At 39.4% G+C, this 21154-nt stretch overlaps 1 pseudogene; it reads right to left on the bottom strand.

Moving 5' to 3' along the window:
• Positions 1-924: 924 nt before the first annotated feature.
• On the bottom strand, positions 925-2103 carry LOC105463253 (3-hydroxyisobutyryl-CoA hydrolase, mitochondrial pseudogene; annotated as a pseudogene).
• Positions 2104-21154: the final 19051 nt, after the last annotated feature.

The raw sequence follows: 21154 nt of genomic DNA, 5'->3' as shown, positions 1-21154 counted from the left end.
TAAACTTAGCTAATAAAGCAGCAGAGAGGAAACACTCCAATTTTGAAGGAAGTTCTACTGTGGGTAAAATGCTATCAAATGGCATTACATACTACATAGAAATCTTTCATGAAAGGAAGATATAACCAATGGGGTAAACTCCATTCTTGTATTATTTTAAGAAATTGCTACAGTCACTTCAACTTTCAGCAACCACCACTCTAATCAAGCAGCAGCCACTGACATTGAGGCAAGACAATCCGCCAGCAAAAAGATGAGGACTCCTTGAAGGCTCAGATCATCCTTAGCATTTTTTACCAATAAAGTATTTTAAATTAAGTTATACACACTGCTTTTTAGACATAATGCTATTGCACACTTAATAGACTACTGTAAAGGATAAATATAACTTTTTTTTTTTTTTGAAACAGAGTCTTGCTCTGTCACCCAGGCTGGAGTGCAGTGGCACAGTCTCGGCTCACTGCAAGCTCCGCTTCCCGTGTTCACGCCATTCTCCTGCCTCAGCCTCCTGAGTAGCTGGGACTACAGGTGCTTGCCACCACACCCGGCTAATTTTTTTGTATTTTTAGTTGAGACAGGGTTTCACTGTGTTAGCCGGATGGTCTCCATCTCCTGACCTTGTGATCTGCCCGCCTTGGCCTCCCAAAGTGCTGGGATTACAGGCGTGAGCCACCACACCCAGCCAGGATAAACATAACTTTTTTTATAGCTAGTTCCAACAAAGCTTTATTTGTGAACTCTGATATTTCATATAATTTTCATGTCATGAAATATTAGTCTTTGATTTCTTTTCCCAACCATTTAGCAATGTGGAAACCATTCTTAGCTTGCAGTGCATATAAAAATAGGCAGCAGGCTGGATTTGGCCTATGTACTGTAAATTGCCAACCCATGGTGCAGAATATACCTGGAAAGCCTGTCACCTCAAAATTTCAAATCATTGCTTCCCAAAGATTTAAAGTGATTATTCAAATCTTCATCAGTAACTTGTTTTAGATCAGCTGGTTTCCATTTTGGACTCTGGTCTTTATCAGTTACAACAGCCCTAACGCCTTCATAAAAATCATGACCTCCCATGCAAGCTCGACTTAGCCGATACTCCATAGTTAGTACTTCTTGCAAGGTCTTTGAAGACCCCTCCATGAGTTACCTTTGTGTGATCTTTAGAGATGATGGAGACATTCTATTAATTACCTTCAATTGCTCTAGGGCAAAAGATGAACCATCTTGCTGTAAGTTTTCAATAATTTGTCCCACAGTATTGGCTGAAAAGCAACTGCTTATTTTGCCCATGTGTTCCTCAAGTATAAAAGGCTTGTCTCGATCAATCTTAGACTCCGTATGGTAATTTTCTAAGACAGCTGCAATATTTTCTTTTGAAGGATATTTCAAGGCTAACAAATCTTCCTCTAACATGCCCAACTTCTCAGAATCTACAGAGTGTGTAGCAATTCCTGCTCTGTACACATCTTCATTTTAATCTGAATCCTGTTAATGCAAAGGAGTAACCAAGTTTTCCTTGAAGTCGTGGCAAGAAATAACCTCCACTCACATCAGAGAATAGTCCTACTGCCGTTTCTGGCGTGGCAAAAAGACACTTTTTGTATCCACTCGAAGCTGCCCATGGACTGAGAGACCAACTCCCCCATCCATTGTAGTTCCATGAATAACTGTAACATAAGGTGTGTAGCAAGAACCAAAAGCATTATTCAGCATAGATTCTTCTCTGAAGAAAACTAGAGCTATCTTCTGTTTTGCCTTTTCAGCTTCCGAGATCACTCTGAGATCACCCTCAGCACAGAAAGCCGTTCCTCCAGCTCCCTTTATAACGATCAGGAAAGTTTCAGGCTCTTGCTCCCACTTCTCTAGTTGTGGATAAATCTGCCAAATCCTATTAAGAGTCAGTGCATTTAGGAACTTTGGTCTGTTTAGTATTATGATTCCTGCACACCCTTTTTTGTTTGTTTGTTTGTTTGTTTTTTCCACTAGCACGTCTTCTGCTGCATCTGTGTGCTTGGACTTTCTCAAATGGTGCAGTATGGTATTAATCCTTTTGAATGCATTAAACCTCGACATGAGCGTCCACACCTCCTGCTGCCCCATCGCTAAATACTCGAGAGCTAACACAGCAGAGCAAGAAGCACCCAGACGTTTCCAGCACCTCCAAATACAGTTTTTTATATGCATTGGGAAAATCAAAAATTTGTGTGGCTTGCTTTATTACAGTGGTCTGGAACCACTCAGCTCTGAAGTATGCCTGTATATACACTCGTGTGTATCTATAAACATGTAAATCCTGTGTAAACATATGTGTGCACCTATAGATGTGTAAGGCCTGCATCCACAGGTATGTGCACCTGTAGACATGTAAGGCGTATGTATACATATATACATGTCAGCTGTGAGAGTGGACTTCACTAATTGCTAATGAACAGAACATGTCAGAAATGATGGAATGTCACTTCCAACATTAAGTATTAAAAGATTCTGATTTTCCACCTTGAGTCTCCTTTCTCTCATTATCCTCCAGTCACTGATCTGGGGAAAATTAGCTGCCAAGGTTTCCCTGAGACCAGTGACCTGAGGTCATGAGGCCACCTTGTGTACAGGCTCACGTGGTGAGAGTGAGGCTGGTCAACAGCCAGGTGAGTGGGCTTGGAAGCCGGTCCCTGTCCCTGTTGAACACTTAAAACAAATCCTCTAATTGTTCAAGTTCAATATTGAAAGGCGAATTAGACTAAGCTTATTACGTATAGGTATTTAACTTTTCTACTTTCTTTCTATTTAATCTGTTAGTTTCTGAATTTTAAGTTACTGTCTCTTACAATGACTGAGAAGTTTCTACTTTATGTACATTGTGTGTTTTTAAGTTGTTATGTGCAGAAAAGTTTATGACTGACATGTCTTCTTAATGCATTATTCCTTTTATTGTATAAAAAACCAGTTTTATCCCTTTGTTATTTTCACCCTGACTTCTAATTTACTTTCTGTCAATACCTCCAGTTGCTAGCTTTTTATTAGCATTGGATTGGCATCCATTTCCCATCCCATTCTTTTCAACCTCTGTATGAAAGTTGTGCCTTGGTGCATCTCTTCTGTTGGTGCATAATTGGATGTTTTAAACCCAATTTGTAAGATTCTCTCTTTGGCTACATGAACAGAACTCATATTTATTATGAGTACTGATCTGCTTTACTTTTCTGCCAAATAGTTTATTTCTAGATATTATATTTCCCATTTTATTCTTTCCTCATAAATGTCATTGTTTTTAATTGATCATGTTTTCTCAGTTACTTTCCAACCTCTCTCTAATTATATTCAAAAATACAATTTTTTTCAAGCATCATTATTAAGGCGTCACTTTCGATGTGGTGATTTAGTGGGGGCTGTTGAGTAAAATTGCTATGAACATTCACATGCAAGCTTTTGTTGGATTATGTTTTCATTTATCTTAGGCAAATACCTAGGTGTACAAGCACCATACCATATGCTTAGTGTATGTGTGACTTTGTAAGAACCTTCCAAACTGCTTGCCAAAGGGCTGTCTCACTTGACATTTCCACCAGTGAGGTGTAGCATTCATACCAACACTTGCTACTCGTTATATTTTTCAGCTTTGTAACTTTAGCTAGTCCAGTGGTTTTGTGCTAATATCTTCTTGAGATTTTAATTTGCATTTCTCTGACAACATGGCAAACATTTTTCTCATGTGCTTATTGGTCATTTATGTATCTTTTGTTTATAAATGACATGTTGAAATACTTGCCAACATTTTGAAACAATCTGGTTTTTCAATATATTCTTAAGTTATGAGAGTTCTTTACATATTTTGGGTGCCGGACCTTGGTCTGAAATATGTATTATGAATATTTCTGCCAATATATGGCTTACCTCATTTTAAAAAAAGTCTAAGAAGAGAAGTTTTCTATTTTGTTGAAGTTTAAATTATCAGTTTTTTTTTTAATTTGGGATTTAGCTTTTTGCATCATATGCAGGAAATTTATGCTAGCCTCTATGTCACAAAGATTTTCTCCTCATTTCTTCCAGGAGTTTTGTAGTTTATAATTTTAGATTTAGGCCTATGACTCGTTTCAAGTTTTTTTGGTGTGTGTCTGACAGGTGCTGGTTTGTTTGTTTTGCTTTTGTTGTTTTTGTGCTTTAGCTGATATCCAGTTGTTCTACTAGTATTTGTTAAAAAGATTATCTTTTCCCCATTAACTTGACTGGAAAATCAACTGAACCCTGAAGTGCACATCGATTTGTAGGCTATTAACTTTATTCCATTGATCTGCATGTGTCTTTCAAAGTGGATATCACATTGACTTTGTTACTGAGGCAGACATGGAAGTCAGCTGGTGTAAGTTCGTCAGCTTTGCCCTAGCTGTGTTGGCTCTTCCAGATTCTCTGCATTTTCATAGAAGTTTTAGAATAATCTGGTCATTTTCTACTAAAATGTCTGTTGGGATTTTGATTTCAATGACTCTATTGATTAATTGGGGGAAAATTGATATCACAATATTGAGTCTTCCCATCAATGAACATGATATTTCTTGCCATTTATTTAGATTTATTTAATTTCTCCCAGAAATATGCTGTAGTTTAGCATATAATATGGCACATATTTTGACATTTTTATTCTTACATAGGTTTTGATGCTGTTGATAATGGACATGTAAAAAATTCATTTTCCAATTGCTCATTGCTAGCAGAGAGAAATATCATTAACTATTATATGTTGACCTTTTGTTATATGACCTTGATACATTAGTCAGTTAATTCTAGCAGCTTTTGTAGATTCTTTAGAATTTTCTACATCCAGAGATTATGTTATGTACAAATAAAGGCAATTTTATTTCTTTCTTTGCAATGTGTATGACTTTTGCTTCTTTTTCGTGCCGTATTGCACTGGGTAGAAGCCCCAGGACAACACTGAGAAGAAGTGGTGGGAGCAGACGTTGCCTTGCCCCTGATTATAGGGAGGAAAGCATTGTTTTTCATCATTAAATATGTTGTTAATTGTAGACTGACTGTATATGTTCTTTATTGGATTGAGGATGTCCCTTTCTCCCCTTATTTTGTTGAGAGCTTCAATTTTGTCAAATGCTTTTCTCTTTTTTTCTTCCGTAAATTCGGGTAATCAGGTAGGTTTTCTTCTTTATTTTGTTAACAAGGTGAATCATGTTAATCAATTTTTGAATGTTAATTAATCCCAAATTTTTGGGATGAACTCTATTCAGTCACAATATATTTTATTTTTATGGCTAGGTTTAATTTGCTAATATGTTATAAAAGAATTTGCATATTCAATGATAGCTATTGTTCTGTATGTTTCTTGAGATATTTTCGTCCGGTTTTGGTAATTTGGTATCAAGGTAGTTTGGCCTCATAAAATAAATTAGGAAACTTCTCTATTTTCTAAAAATAAAATGTATATTATTATTTATTCCTTAAAAGATTGATAGAATTTACTACTGAAGTCATATGAGCCTGGAGTTTTCTTTGTAGGAAGGTTTTTAAATTTTTTTTTTTTAGATAGATACAGAGCTATTCAGACTTAATTTTTTTTCTTATCTGTGGTATCTTTAAAAAGTTTCCCCACTGTATCTAAGTGGTTGAATATATTTGCATAAGTCTGTCTCTTTATAATCCTTCCTCATAACCTTTTTATGCCTCTAGGATCTGTGGTGGTATGTATTCTTTGACTCCCGATAGTGGCAATTTATATCTGTTCTTCTCTTTTTCTTGTTCAGTCAACTAAAAGTGTATAAATTTTATTGATCCTTTCAAAGAATGACCTTTTGATTTTATTGTTTTTCCATTTTTATTTTATTAATGGCAGATCTGACTTTTATTATTTTCTCCTCTTATTTTGAGTTTGCTTCGATATTCATTTTTGTCAGTTTCTTAAGGTAGAGGTTTAGGCTACTGAATTTAGACTTTTCCCATTTTTCAAACAAAGCATCTAATGCTATGCATTTTGTTTTAAGAACTGCTTTAGCTGAAGCCTGCAAAGTTTTACACGTTGCATTTTTAGTTTACATTTTTTTCAGCTTTTTATTATAATAAAATATATTCTGTATGTCTTTCTATATATTATAATATTTCTTGTCCTAAAGCCTACTTTATCTATACTAAGATAGTCACTTCAACTTTCTTATGATTAGCTTTTGCATTTTATACCCCTTTCTGTCATTTTATTTTAACCTGGTTCTGTCTTTATATTTACAGCTTATTTCTTACAGACAGAATAATTAGAGTATTGCTTTTCTATCATCTAATAGTCTCTTCCTTTTAATTAATGTTTTTACATTTTTTATATTTAGTGTAACTATTACTATGATTTGATTTAAATCAACCTGTTGCTGTTTGTCCCATCTGTTTTTTACTTCTTTGTCTTTCTTTTTTTGCATTTTTTTTATTTTGACATTATAAAATTATTTCAATTTATCACAATTATCATCTTACTAGTTATACCTCTTTATAATTATATATAATTTTAGTGGTGTCTGGTGTTTACAATATGCAACTTTAACTCAATGAAATACACCTTTAAATGTTATATCTCAATGTATATAATGCAAGACTTTTATAAGAGTGTGATTCCATTTCCCATTGTCATATATCTTATTTACACATATAAACCTCATAATGTAGTATTGCTTTTTGCATTAAATGATCAGTTATTTCTAAAAATTTCAAAAGTGGAAAAAATAATCTTAATACTTACTTGCACATTTATCATTTTGGGGGCTCTTTATTTTTTTTTATAGATCCAAGTTCTGAACTGATTTTTCTTAATTTCAGCATAAAGTTGTGAAGTTTTTTTCCTATTAACATTGTAGTTCATATCTACTTGTGATAATTGGATTTCTTTACTCAAAAAAAAGTTTGCCTTATGTTTGACAACTATTTCCCTGGACATAGAACTATAGGTTGACTTTTTTTTTTTTCTTTGCAACACTTTGTAGATTGTTTTCATTGTCTTTTGGCTTTCATTGTTTCTCTTAGGAAATCTGTAATCATTCTTATCTTTGTCTCCACTGTTCATGTTTTCTCACCCTCTAATCCCTGGCTGCTTGCAGGGCTTTCTTTGTACTTATTTGACTGGGCTTTTGTGAGCTTATTCTACCTGTGTGTTCATAGTTTTCATCAATTTGGAAAAATATTAATCATTATTTATTCAAGTGTATTTCTGACCTCTTTTCTAATTCAGGGACTCCAGATGTACTTCTATTAGATTGTTTAATGTTTTCCCATTGGTCCCTGAGATTCTAGTGTTTTTCTTCCCTCTCTGTGCTTATTTTTTTTTTAAATATATGATGCATTTTTATCTCTTTTGGTTATCTGATTTGTCTTCTGCAGTGTATAGCTCTATTTATTTTTGATGGTTGCATTGTATTCTATCTCATGAAAGTAGAATATCATAATTTATTCACCCATTTTTCTAATTAGGGCACTACATTATTTCCAATTTCTTGCCATTTGCAATGTTCGTGCAACAAATATCATTGTACATATATTTTCACTTAATTTATTTCTGTGGGATAGAGTCCCAGGTCTGGGATCTTTGGGCTAAAGGAATACTTATTTACTTTAAAAATTATTTACCCTTCCAATCTTCCTCACTTTTCAAATCCTCTGACTCAAACATTTCTAGTTGCTTATATACATATAATTTACACAAAATAATTAATATGATAATTTTATATGTTTTATTTTAGTGCAGTCATTTCTTTTCTTTTTCATCTTTGCTTTGTTATCATCTCCCCTTTTCCTCTGCCCTCTGAGTGACACTTTTCTGTAGCATTTAATCTGCTAAATCCATCTAGTGAGTTCTCATCTCAGATATTGACTTTTTTACCTCTAGAAGTTCTATTTGGTTCTTGCGTATATTTCTATTAGGTTTTGAGTGAGAGAAGCACAACATGAACAATTGGCTGTAGTTATACATCAAAGACCTAAACCAAACAAATAACAAAACCTGCATGTATTTGTGTGTAATAACAGCTGCATAGTATTTTGTAAAATATATACCAGATGGCCTAGAGGTAGAAGATACAATGCTATCATAAGTAATGCCCAAATCAATATTTGTGTGCCAGAATATATGTGCATGAATTTCTCTATGTTTGACAGTTAAGTGGAAAACTGGAGTTATAAGACCTTGCTTATGAACTCTCCTAATACCATCTGAATCTGGTGGTGATGGTGATGATGATGAAGACACAGGTATTTGATTACTGAGTCAATTTTTTGAAGTGTGTAGATTTATTTATGTTTGCTATTTCTTCTGGCCTCTGCTTTAGAAGTAAACATTAATCTTGTAATTTGTCCATTTCATCTAAGTTTTCAAATCTGATTTAGGAAACCACTTAGTCTAACCCAAGCAGGAAAGGAATTCTTGCAACAACACAGAGTCTTGTGGAACTCAAGAGCAGAAAGGTAGTCAAAGCTCAGGAAGGGCCTGGAACTAGGAGCTGAAAAGCTTTCAGCATGGTTTTCCATCTCTTTCCTCTTCCTCTTGGTTTTGTTTCTCTTCTTTTGCAAGATGGCTGGCTTTCTCTACTTTTTAATCCTCTACTTCTTCTAAGCAGCCAATTCACATGTTACAGTTCCACCCAAACCCTGAGAATAGATTGGTATTTCCCCATCCAAATCAACATTCCCAGGAAGGAGAATCTGGCTCACAGTGGCCACGAGTCAACTTCATCTCAGACAGGAGCATGAACAACAGACATGGGTGCCAGTTTCCCGTGGACATGTTTCCCGTAGGAAAGGCGGGAGTCTCCCTTTCTATACCTGCTTCTCAGTCAATTAGATTGCGTGAGTCACTGGAACTAAGCAGTATGATGCATTTAGCACATCTCCACTCTCCAGAATTATTAACCTGAAAGTATTTTTTTCTAAATCAAATTTTATAGGAAAATAAAGTTTTGATTCATTAAACAACTGAAAAATATTAGATGTTTATTACATGACATTCAATATTATCTTTAGTATAAATAGAAAAATGTTACCCAGTACATAAATATTTTCCTTGTTTAATATTCAATTAGTAAATTCAAGTAAATAATCGTCATTAGCCAGAGTAACTATGCTTCATTTGCTGTGCTAAACGTTCCTTAATAGATCAGACATATGACACTGTATTATTTCTCTTTATAAAAGTTCCATTTGGCACCTTTTAGCAGATCTCTGGGTTCTGTCTGCAATGGAAAAAAAACAATATATCTGATATAGATGAAAATTTTCAAACACTAAATATCAGTCTCTTAGCAACCATAGAAATTTAAAGAGTTCACTTTCTCAATACCCACTGAGAAGTGTCAATAATTAAATGTTTCCTAAAAGAAAGAGATTCAGTACATCTGCTTGGGAGAGTCTTGGGGGAGGCTCACATGATGTATGGCCTCAGCCCACATCATGACACTTAGCCATGGAACTGCGATATGTGTCCTGCCTTCGTAGCTGTCTTGGTGACAAGCTGTGGGTCGGGATTTAGGATGGTGTTTACTGGGCTCTTAGGTACCTTCCTCTGAGAGAGTCCCATCTGTAATCATTTTACCCTTCAATGTAGTATTACGTGCCTGCAAAAGTGATATTTCTGAGGATTGATACTCCAATACATCATAATCTGAAGGTTTTTAAGTTTATACTTTGTGTTCTGAACTAAGCAGATAACAAGAGCTAACAAGAGCTCACTTAGTCATTTCTCTGATAAAAAGTTATCTTCGAAGACTAGGACAATTTTGCAAATATTATTCTACTGCCAGCATTTAGTATTAAAAAGTGTCTAATTTGAAGGAAAATTTTCTTTGTTTCTTTCTTTTTTTTTTTTCTTTTTTTTGAGACAGAGTTTCGTTCTTGTTGTCCAGGCTGGAGTGCAGTGGCGCAATCTCGGCTCACCGCAACCTCTGCCTCCCGGGTTCAAGTGATTCTCCTGCCTCAGCCTCCCGAGTAGCTGAGATTACAGGCATGCACCACCACCTTGGCTAATTTTGTATTTTTAGTAGAGATGGGGTTTCTCCATGTTGGCCAGGCTGATCTTGAACTCCCGACCTCAGGTGATCCACCTGCCTCAGCCTCCCAAAGTGCTGTGATTACAGGTGTGAGCCACTGCGCCGGCAAAGGAAAATTTTCAAATGAGAATTAAGAGTGCTGATGCTTTGCAGAGGACGCCAAGTGACCTGAAACATCACCTTTGATTATTTCTAACAAGAGCACATCGTTTTAGCTTCTTGGAGTGGTTCGTAATTGGTTTCTAATTTGGGTTGACCCTGGAATACAAAAGAACCTCTCTGCTATTTTCTGACGTCATGAAAAGCAGTGGTGTCTTCCATTGCTCCGACTGTCTCTGAGCACTTGCCCACGAAGCTGCAGGTGTGTGGGAGTCTGGCAGGTGCACAGTCAGCAGGTGCGGGAGGCCCTGCTCTCTTGGGGTTTCTGTTTCTAGGGAAGCAGAAAGCTCTGTACCACTCAGGCCCTGTGGCCCTGTGCCTTCTGAGTGTGTCTTCCTCCACTCTCTGGCATGACTATAGATCTGCGAATAGCAGCAGATGTGTTGCTACCTGAGAATCAAGATCCATATGGAATTTTCATTGAGCTAGCTGGGGGAGCACTCATGAGATCACATTTGCTACGGAACAATGAAGGGCAACTACCTAGGTGAAAACAAAACCCAAAATGAAAACTTCAAATGGTCAGACAGGTGAGGAATCATGAATCTCTAAACAGGAATATATGTAGAAATGATTTAGGGTTTTTGGTTAACTAGAAATTCCCCATAAGTCAGCCATGGTGAAGATTCTAGTGTCATCTGATGTCTTCTTAGCCCTTGTTCATGAATACCTGGTGTCTATTCCTGGACTAGGAGGGCAGGAGTGCTTATCAGGCAGTACCTGAATAAGATGTTGGATATGAGGCTGTACATTTAAAGATGAGAATGCCTGGGGTCAGGGGCACGCCACTGAAGGAGATAGGATAGAATGATACTGTTATTAAAAATAAAATATGAGATAAATTGACACAGGTAGGATTTACCCTGAGAGATTTATTTTTGGGCTTCTTCAAGATATTAATTACTCAGGAATCGAACAAGCCTCTTTGTGAAAAGATCTTATGCATAAGGCCATTGCTTTTGGGAAATTTGGAGGAAGACCTTGCATTGAGCTTGAAGTACAGACAATTGTAAGGAGGATATGAGACAGAAGTGGTTTATCAGAACGATGATGACGTGTAACTAAATTCCAAAGACTGAGTCAACCATTCCTGAGAAGTAATTGTAGCTAAAGGATTTTGTTCTTCAAGTACCTACTACATTGTGCGTGTTTATGTGTGTTTGTGTATGTGTGTGCCTGTGTGTATAGACATTCTGATAACTTTTACAAAAGATAAATCTAAAAGCTTCAGTAAGAACAACAATCACATCGTATTTTCCAGAAATAAAATTTAGACTAGGTGTTAAGGCAAGTAGATCCTCAGAATCCAAGGCTTTTTTTTTTTTTTTTTTCCTTTGGAATATTGCTCTGTCACCCAGGCTCAAATGCAATGGTGTGATCTCGGCTCACTGCAACCTCTGCCTCCCGGGTTCAAGTGATTCTACTGTCTCAGCCTCCTGAGTAGCTGGGATTACAGGCATGCACTCTCACGCCCGGCTAATTTTTGTATTTTTAGTAGAGCCAGGGTTTCACCATATTGGCCAGGCAGGTCTCGAACTCCTGACCTCAAATAATCTGCCTGCCTAGGTCTCCCAAACTGCTGGGATCACAGGCGTGCGTCACTGTGCCCAGCTGGCTCTCTGTTTTATGGAAGGGTTTGTCTAACAGTTTGTTCCTGCAGCAGGAGACGGGAAGTCCCAGCAACCTTCTCCTTCGGCCCTGGGTGGAGGTAGCTTCTGGCTCCTGCTCACGTGTCCGGGGTGTCCAGCGTCGGAATCTGTCACCACGGAAGCCACGTCTAAGATCAGGCGCACGCTCTTCTCTCCCCCAGGAACAAACTCCTCCGTGATTTTGCATCACAGCCAAATTTCTCTGTGGGCGGTTGTGATCACGTGAGGGGGAGTTCAGCCATTTCCCAGGCATCCTGGGGCGGGGAGGGAATGTGATATGTGACAACGTGATAGATTCTCCGGTTAGAGGGGTTGGGGCCTGAAGATCATGGCAGGAAATCATCAGGCTACATAAATAAATGAATGAATGAACAAATGACCAATTAAATAAATCAACTACCTGGAATCACTTGCAGCAACTATCGAAAGCTGCTGTTTGTATTTTTATTTTACAGCACTGGTAATTGCTTTTTTTTTGTGGTACACTATGGCTATGATAGATTTTTCCCCTATAATTATAATTTCAGTCAATTTTTGCAATTGTTAAAATACTGCATTTTTAAAGAAATCCAGCTGTCTTTCCCTATTGAGCAGATCTTGGTTTTCTGTTGTTAATTCGATTGTGTTTTCCACTCTGGGTGCCCAACTCCAAGAACTCTTTACAGGGGCGGATTTATGATGGATGCCAGCTGGTCTGATAGAAGGAAACAGATATTGATTTTTAATATTTTCTCCCAACTTGTTTACTCTAGGATAATACAGCAGCTGTGTGGCAGCTTGTCTCAGAGTGGAAAGGATTATTACCTCTGCCTTTTGATGAGATAAATTACCTAGGATGACTTGAATGGCTAAAGGGGATACTTTGATGTTATGTCGCTTCATTTACCCTTATGACTAAATGATTATTGATTTTATATTTTTAAGCTCTTGAAACGTGAAAATAAGTTGGTGGAGAAGGCCGGCTGTGTTAGTTTTATTAATTTATTTCTGCAGGGCATAATTCACTTTGGACCAGGTTGTGAAGGTTTTGGGTTCATGACCGGCTGCAGATACAGTTGCAAAGAAATGGCTTATTTATATAGTCATTGCAAGTAGTCCCAAAATCAATACAGTCTGGGATTGGATGATTAAACTCAGTCCCTTTGTGGGATTCATTCCTGTAGCTGCTGCTGAAATCATGTTGACTGCAGCAGATCCATGTGATCAAGTCTACAAATAGCAAGTTTGTTCAAGTTGAAATATTACTTTTTTGCTCATCATTTTTTTTTATCTGCTGTGTTCACTCAATGACATTTTAACAGCCTGGGGGGGAAACAGTTGATTGACTGCTTCAATGAAATCAGTAATCTGCATTAAAAGAGTCGCCTCCAAGGACTTCTAGAATGTCCGTGGGTGGATTCACGCAGACTTTGATCGGAGGTCCCAGACTGCGCTGGATTTAGTTGTGGGCGCGTCCACCAGCAGCAGGAGTCCAAGGTGTAGGCTAAACCTTTAGCTGCTCCATGTGGTTTAGAATGACTTGGTGTCTCTGTGCGTGCGGGGCTCACTCTGTACATTTCTGTGAAATGTTGCTTTTTTTAATCACCATTTGACACGTTGGCACTCTTCTACATTATCTGAAACACTCCCATATCACTCCATTTCATCGATTACTCCTGATATAAGAGCAGAAACGCTGTCTACACAGAATCAGGTTCTGTTTTGATTTTTTTGTAATTTTCCCTCAATTTATTTTCATACATTTTAAACATAATTTCCTATGTCATATTTATTCCTTGTTGGTAAAATTTTGTTTGATTACTGAGACTCGGGCATCTCTTAATTGAGTTTAACGTTTGAAATCAGGAGTTTCGATTTTTATAATCTTCCCTGCTTGCCCTCTACTCAGTCACAAGAATACCTAATGCAGTGGGGAAATGGAAGCAGGAAGGACTGATTTTCTGAGAAGATTTTGCGTTTATTTACTCAGTCTGTCAAAGACCAAAGTTAGCCAAAGCCAGAGATTCATGGTCTTGATGGAAGCTAAGTCTTTATTTTCAGTCTAGCAAAGTTTTCAATCTGGCAATTTTCCTTCCCTGTCCTTCATCCACGCCCCAATTATTGGGCTTTGAGAGTTTGAAGAGATGGATGAGCAATGGTCACTAGTCTTGTCCTGGGATGTTTTAAGAGTCAAAAATTTATGTATCAGCTGGGCGCAGTGGCTCACACCTGCAATCCCAGCACTTTGGGACTTTGGGAGGCTGAGGCAGGTGGATCACTTGAGGTCAGGAGTTCGAGACCAACTGACCAATATGGTGAAACCCTGTCCCTATAAAAATAGAAAAATTAGCCAAGCGTGGTGGTGGGCACCTGTAATCCCAGCTACTCAGGAGGCTGAGGCACGAGAATCACTTGAACCCTGGAGGCAGAGGTTGTGGTGAGCCAAGATAATGCCACTCCACTCCAACCTGGAGGACAGAGAGAAACTCCATCACAAAAAAAAAAAAAAAAAAGAAAAGAAAATTATGTATCAGTGGAATTTGATATATTACTATTAGTCTTGGCAATTTATTTCGGATAAAGCTACGTGCTTATAGAACTTAATACCTGTTACCTGAGAAATCTGTGCTATATCCATTCAGGAAACAATTGTGAGACATTTCACATTCAACATAGGACTTCTCAATGTTGTAAGCAATGGTAGCGTGTTCGTATGGAGTTAAAAAAAGGTGTAAAACATTTTTTTGAACTTTATTCAGTGGTCATGTATAATTAATATGCAGTAAATTATATGGCTCCAGTTTAAAGCTTGTTTAAATGCATAGAATTTGAAGTAGAATGAAGAAATAAAATAACTTTTGGAGTGCTGTAATGTAATATGTTGATCAATTTTATAGGGGAGTGGTGAATATTTAATTAATCACCTTTTGACAATTATTCACACTGGTCGGAATCAAGGTCTCCATTAAAGCCGAAGAATAGCTTCATTACAGATGACCCATAAAAGTGTCAACTGCTGGCTGCGAGGACAAGTAATTTCCTTTCCCTTTAAAACCATTAGATGGAATGATGAGGGCGGAGAGGGTGATGGAGTGCATAATCGTGTGATTACAAAGAGAAGCTCAAACAGTAAATTTGACAGCTACGTTGGAGGGGAAGAGGATAAGGGTTATAAAGTGACAGCTGTATTCCTTCAAAGTGCTTTTAATTTTATAAGAGGACAAGAATGGCAGCTTTCTGGTTTTCGCTGGACATTTCTCTTCACCTCATCGTGTGTGTTTAGGATTTAGTCGTGCCAGGCTTTTGGCACTGGTGGATGTAAATAGAGGGATAATGCTGACGTTTTTCACAGTACCTCTCTAGATGACTCTCAACAGATGGAAAATGCATCCTCTGCCCCCTTGATTAATGGCTGGGAAGCTGGCCCTCCTGGAACTGCGTCTGGACAGCAGAGAGGGACCCGTACGTCAACAGAATCCGTACACGCGTTTCCAGGCTTGGCTTCGAGGACTCAGAAAACATTCATCATCGAGGCTCCTGTTCAGCCTGAAAACCATCTCAAAAGTTGATAACTGCTTACATTTCACTGAATCCATTTCTTAACTTTTCAATATTGGCCAAGAACCCTGACGTTGATCAACTTTCAGATGTCGAGATAGGTCTCTGGGTTTCAGAAATTCTTGCAGATTTTTTTCCTGAGTGAAAAATATTTTCCTTCCCAAATGACTCAGTTGTGAAAATTCATTTATGAGAATGTCAAGATTCCACAGCCTTGGAAAAAATGATACAAAATAGACTCATTTTGATGACTCCCCTCTTCCCCACCACACCGACAGTAGGCACATTTGCTGTGAGGACCAAAACAGCTTCAAGGGATCAAAGCTGTTAGGCATCAAAGCTGCCAGGTTGAATTCTCTGTGTTGTGAAAAGTGTTTTAGACCTTTGAATTTAATTGTCCGTGTAAGTGGACTCCTTAGCTTAAGTCTGGCAAAATGCAAAGGACTAGGACTGATTTGAAAATAAACATCACCTGAAGATACTTATGTTTTCAAAAGTTCAGGGCATTTTGACCACCACTACGGTTTGTTTCTTAAACCTCCTCTTTATTTCTTTGAACCTCGTTTATTTGAAGATCCTACACCCATGGGCAACCTGGCTGTAGTGCACACACCTACACACACAAGTTCAAGTGGCCACTTTTAAAACTAATGGCTATTGACTCTGGTTGGGAATTCTGTGATGTTATCTCGCCTGTAAAGACTTCGCGGTATGCCGTTTACATTGTATCTGGTGATTGTATAATCATTATTGATTTTCCCTGTGTGTAGTACCTATGTCAAACAACCTCATATATTTAAATGGTGATTATTTCAGTTATATATCTACTATTAGATAAGATCAAAGGTAGTTAAATGTGCGGTAGATGGGGGAAAGATGGCATAATGTACTTGTGCCTCTACCTTTGCTATTATACAACTCAACAACAATTGACAGCATTTAATAATTAACTTTCTAAAACATGTTGAGATTTTGGGCCTGCGGAAGAATGAACCTTGGCAGATGGAGGGAAAGTGTCAAGACCCACAGCTCAAGGCCTCATGGCTCCGGGAATGCAGGCAGCAGGATGAATGGCTTTTCAAAGGTCTTGGGAAATCATTCTGGGTGCTTAATTTGTGCCTTGTTTTTGTACAAATACTTTTGAAGAAACGAGAAACAAACTTAGACCTATGTGTAATTTCCCCCAGGATGTAATCACGGTTAATCCTAAGAGCAGGATTCCCTGGGAGCCCCACCTCGGGGGAGGAAGCGGGCCTGTTCAGGTCCATCTCCGAGGCAGTGTGATTATTTTATTAATGATCCAATGGTATTCTGTACATGCTGGGGGAGGAGAATCTCTGCTCTGGCACATTTATTTGAGAGCACACCAAGCTGGTTTTGTTGTTGTTTTTTCTTGCTGCAGAAATTTTCTTAACAACATTTTCATTTTCCAAAATATATTTTGAGTTACAGTTTTTGGAATTCCTTATAACACACACACATACATATTTATTATTTTTACAATTATTAAGACTACATGTAAGACAATCTAATGAAAGTTTGTGGCAACTGGGAAAGACAGCTCCATGAAAAACAAATTCTAATATGAGGCTTCACACACATGCAACCCATCTAGACTTGTTGGAAAGTCTTGGTCGCCGCTGTCTTCATGTGCCCAGCTTGTGCCGTCACGGTCGGCCCTCCTTTCCTCCCTGGTTCTCCTCCTCTGAGAGGCTGGGAGGGCTGGACTGACTGCCGAGTGGGCTTAGTGGGCCGGATTGGGGGCTTTTCTGCTGGGTGGAGGTCCGGGTGGAGGACAGATGGTTTGTGGCTTCACTGGCTTCATTAGAGGTATTATGCAGTGTATCTCCTAGGCCCTCGTAATTTTTTTTCTTTTACACAATGTACATTAGGAGTTATCCTGTTAGTTAAGGCAGCTAGTGGAACACCACCATAACAACAATAACAAAAACCAGAACAATGCAAGGTTATTTCAGGAAACAGGAAATTCTTTTTTTTTTTTTTTTTTTTGAAATGTGGTGTCACTTGTCACCCAGGCTGGAGTGCAGTGGTGCAATCATAGCTCATTGCAGTCTCAAACTCCTGGGCTCAAGCTTCTTGAGTAGCTGGGACTACAGGCCTGAGCCACCATGCCTGGCTGATTATTTTTATTTTTTTAGTAGAGACAGGGTCTCATTATGTTGCCTAAGCTGGTATCAAACATCTGGCCTCAAGTGATCCTCCCATCTTGTCCTCCCAAAGTGCTGGGATTGCAGGAGTGAGCCACCACCCGTCTCACAAATTATAACGTCAGATTTATTAGCTTGAATGATTTATTTTAATGGAACAGTTCACATTTTCAGATGAAAAGAGTTTCGTGAGAAATGTACCAAGATATCTTCTTTTAAGTTTTCCAAAATGCTCTTTGGATTTAGTCTTTTTTCTTTTTGAGACAGAGTCTCGCTCTGTCGCCCAGGCTGGAGTGCAGTGGCATGATCTCAGCTCACTGCAACCTCCGCTTCCCAGGTTCAAGCGATTCTCCTGCATCAGCCTCCTGAGTAGCTGGGACTACAGGCTTCCACTACCACACCCAGCCAATTTTTTTGTATTTTTAGTAAAGACGGGGTTTTACCATATTGGCCAGGATGGTCTCGAGCTCCTGGCCTTGTGATCCACCCACCTTTGCCTCCCAAAGTGCTGGGATCACAGGCATGAGCCACCGTGCCCAGCCTGGATTTAGTTGTATGTAAAATCGAACAAGACCTGATGAAGAAGAGGAAATCAACAGTGGTATTTCCCCGTGTCCTGTGGAATCCATTGTGTTGAAGGCGGCCCAGGGCCCCAGCAGTCGGTAGCTTGCACTGAGATTTTCCTGCATTTAGTGAATATTCTTCCCTGACACAGGCTGAATGTCTGTGTACCCCCAAAATCCGTATGTAGAAACCCTCACTCCCAAGGTGACAGTGTGAGGAGGTGGGGCTCTTGGGAGGTGATTAGGTCAGGGGGATGGAGCCCTTCTGAATGGGATTCAGGGTTCGAGGCCTTATCCAAGGGACCCCAAGGAGCTCCCTCATCTCTTCCACCGTGTGAAGGCACAGAGAGAGGGCGCCCTCTGTGGACCAGGAAGCCACGGGGAAGCTGCAGGTGCCTTGACCTTGGATTTCCATGGTCCGGAACTGTGGGAAATACATTTTTGTTATTTATAAACCACCCAGTCTATGGTATTCTGTTAGAATAGTACAAACCGATGAAGACACTCTCTTATAGCCCCAACAAATGCCTCCCGCAAAAACTCACTGTTGTTTGACTGGAAGGGTCGCATCTAGACGTGTTTCTTGAATTTTCCTTGATTTCCTCAAACACCACATTCTAGCTGTGACATGAAAACTGGGCTTCACCAGATCCTCACCCACGTTTTACCTTGACAGGAGTGGAATAAAATATGATTTGGGTCATATTCTTGTCAAAATTCAAGAACCGTTCTCAGAACAGTTGATTACATTTTTATTTAATTTGGTGATTTTAACTGATTTCATGTTTAGTTTTGGAGTCAAATTCACAACTTTTACCCCTTAAGCTAATCTCATATAATGTTCAATGGCTTAATGTATTGCTTGCCAATGAGATGTTATTTTCTTTTAGTTGAGGTCAAGGTTGTCATATTGTAGAAAATCTTCTAAGTTTCAGGGAAATGTAAACTTTTCTCTGGGGAAATCTGATTGTGAAATATAAAATTTGCTGTGTTATGCAAAATGGCAGCTTCTTGCCCACAGAAAGATAGAAAGCCCAGTGGTCTTGTTAATGACAGTGGATGTGGTCCTGGAGTTCACGTTCTGTTCCCTGTGCTGGAGGAAGCCCTTTGGGAGTAACACGAGGCCCTTAGCCCAGTGCCCACTGAGTGCCTGCCAGATAGGGTGCTTGCTGTTGAGAATCGAGGCAGGAGCTGGATACAACTCTTGGCTATCAGAGAGTAGACTCCACACATCACTGGGATGTGATCTGTGCACAGTCAGTGGGATGCCAGGGTTGGGGAGAACAGGCCCCCTAGGGGGCTGGAGGTCTTCCTGGGGTTCGCTGGGCTGGCGGCACTGGGGCCTTCTCTGGAAGAGTCAGTGGCCGGCCTTGCAGCTTCAGCCTGGAACAGTAATGCCATCAGAGGTGACCTGTATGTCGTCCTAGGCCAGGTTTGTCCTGGAGCTGCCCGGATGAGGAAGCATTTCCAGGAGAACCTGCTTGGGCAGGGAAGGACCTAAAACCAGAGGAGCTGAGAGGGCAAAGCACCCCAGCAGACCTTACGGAGGGAACCAGGTCAGTGCCCCTGGGAGCTCAAGTAGGCCCAGCCTTGTCTGCATGATGAGTAATGGGGGTTGAGGCAGCCAGGACTTTCACACACCCCACTGCTCAACTGCTGCTTCCCCAGAGCATGTTGGCAATTCCCAGGCACTGTCAGTTCAGGCACAGCTGGCTCCAGAAGCCCACGGGCAGCCTCTGAGAGTGACACAGGAGTTGGCTGCTGGGCATGAAGAGAATCCTGGGGCTGGAGCAGGACGCTGGTGATGAGGCGTGCAGGGCTGTGGGTGAGCAACAGACAGTTCTCCTCACCTGATGGAGGGGAGAGATGCATTTCTCAGTAGCTTGGCTGACTGTATTCTCATTTTGATAGCAAACATACTTCCTATCTAAATTTCTAAAATGCTCATGAAATTTGATGACTTAAAAATCTGTTTAAATTAGCCATTTGAACATTTTGTTTATGTCAAACCAAATAACAAACACAGAAGAGTTTTCTGGTGCCAACGAGTGTCATGAAGAATGAGCATTGCAGTGTGAAATATGAGAGCCATGGTAAGCGATGGGTGAACTTGTGGAGGCAGAGGAAGTCATGAGTTTTTATTTTATTTTATTTATTTATTTATTCACATGTGTCTTTATTGTATAATGATTTATAATCCTTTGGGTATATGCCCAGTATATGCTGGGTCAAATGGTATTTCCAGTTCTAAGTCCTTGAGGAATCGCCACACTGTCTTCCACAATGGTTGAACTAATTTACGCTCACCAACAGTGTAAAAGCATTCCTATTTTTCCACAACCTCTCCAGCATCTGTTGTTTCCTGACTTTTTAATGATCGCCATTCTAACTGGCGTGAGATGGTATCTCGTTATTGTTTTGATTTGCATTTCTGCGATGACCAGTGATGATGAGCATTTTTTCATATGTCATTTGGCTGCATAAATATGTTCTTTTGAGAAGAGACACGAGTTTTTAAAGGGAAACTGGCAAGGCCACACAAGTAGTTTTGAAAGTTATCCTTGGCTACAAGGATTGATAATAAGAATGGTGCCAGCCTGAGGCTGGATGGGCAGTGGGTGGGTAGAAGTCCTCGCAGAAGCGACTGCATGAGGTTGCAATGGCTTTTGTGCAGAGCTGTGGTTTTTTTGCAGTCTTTTGCCATGGTTATTATTAGCACTCTTGTATGAGGACTGCCCCCTTCATGGTCTTCCCCAGATCCATCGTGTCAAGGTAAGTGCCTCCATTTTGATTCTGACAGCTTTCACAGATACCATTTTCAGGGTGTAGATTTTTATCCACGGTGCAATTTTACTGACAGCGGCTCCGAGAGCAGCGTAGTTGTGTGAATGGCCAGCTCCAGACAATGTGCCCAGATTGGGACACATTTAGACAGGAGAAGGAATCAAGTTAAGGAGATAGGGAGATAGATTAGGGCAGGATACCTTGATAGGAAGAGGAACTGGGCACAGTGACCTTCGGGAGCAGGTGACCACATGAAGACCAGGCAGAGACCCAGG

This window comes from Macaca nemestrina, chromosome 6 (genome assembly GCF_043159975.1).
Source record: "Macaca nemestrina isolate mMacNem1 chromosome 6, mMacNem.hap1, whole genome shotgun sequence".
NCBI lineage: Eukaryota > Metazoa > Chordata > Mammalia > Primates > Cercopithecidae > Macaca > Macaca nemestrina.
Note: the sequence above shows the minus strand (reverse complement) of the source record. Positions and strands in the feature narration are given on the sequence as shown.